The sequence below is a fragment of the Sinocyclocheilus anshuiensis genome, unplaced genomic scaffold, assembly GCF_001515605.1.
Source record: "Sinocyclocheilus anshuiensis isolate Anshui unplaced genomic scaffold, SAMN03320099.WGS_v1.1 scaffold2090, whole genome shotgun sequence".
Classification (NCBI taxonomy): domain Eukaryota; kingdom Metazoa; phylum Chordata; class Actinopteri; order Cypriniformes; family Cyprinidae; genus Sinocyclocheilus; species Sinocyclocheilus anshuiensis.
The window spans coordinates 1,491,865-1,492,347 of record NW_015560626.1 but is presented as its reverse complement, the minus strand read 5'-3'; the positions used below and the strand labels follow the sequence as shown (position 1 = coordinate 1,492,347).

Genomic DNA, 483 nt, shown 5'->3' with positions numbered 1-483 from the left:
GACTCGAACCCGCAACCTTTGGGTTACGAGTCCGACTCTCTAACCATTAGGCCACGACTTCCCCAATAATTTAATAATTCATGCATTTAGCAGACGCTTTTATCATAAGCGACTTTCAGTGCATTCAGGCTATACATTTTTTACCAGTATGTGTGTTCCCTGGGAATCGACGACCTTTTGCGCTGCTAACGCAATGCTCTACCACTGAGCCACAGGAACATGCAGTATGCAGTATATGCAGTATGCATTATGCAGTATACTGTGTATATTGTGTATGCAGTTCGTGAACGACTCAAGACTAAAGACGATTTAAATCTGTTTACATCTAAAACAGTATCAAAAAAGGAGAAAAAACAAGAAAAAAAAGAGTGAGGACACTTTTGATGGGGGGCCTGTTGTCATAGTAAATTCTAAATCTTAAAGGGGTCATATGATGCGATTTCAATTTTTCCTTTCTCTTTGGAGTGTTACAAGCTGTTGGTG

The 483-nt window shown here is 40.0% G+C and overlaps 1 protein-coding gene and 1 long non-coding RNA gene across 4 annotated transcripts in view; one reads left to right on the top strand and one right to left on the bottom strand.

Moving 5' to 3' along the window:
* LOC107681974 (ATP-dependent 6-phosphofructokinase, muscle type-like) overlaps positions 1 to 483 on the bottom strand; it is a 17,591-nt gene that overhangs the window by 12,803 nt on the left and 4,305 nt on the right. The window lies entirely within an intron of this gene.
* The window catches only part of LOC107681976 (uncharacterized), a 6,695-nt gene that overhangs the window by 2,193 nt on the left and 4,019 nt on the right, over positions 1 to 483 (top strand). The gene's annotated exons all lie outside the window — the stretch shown is intronic.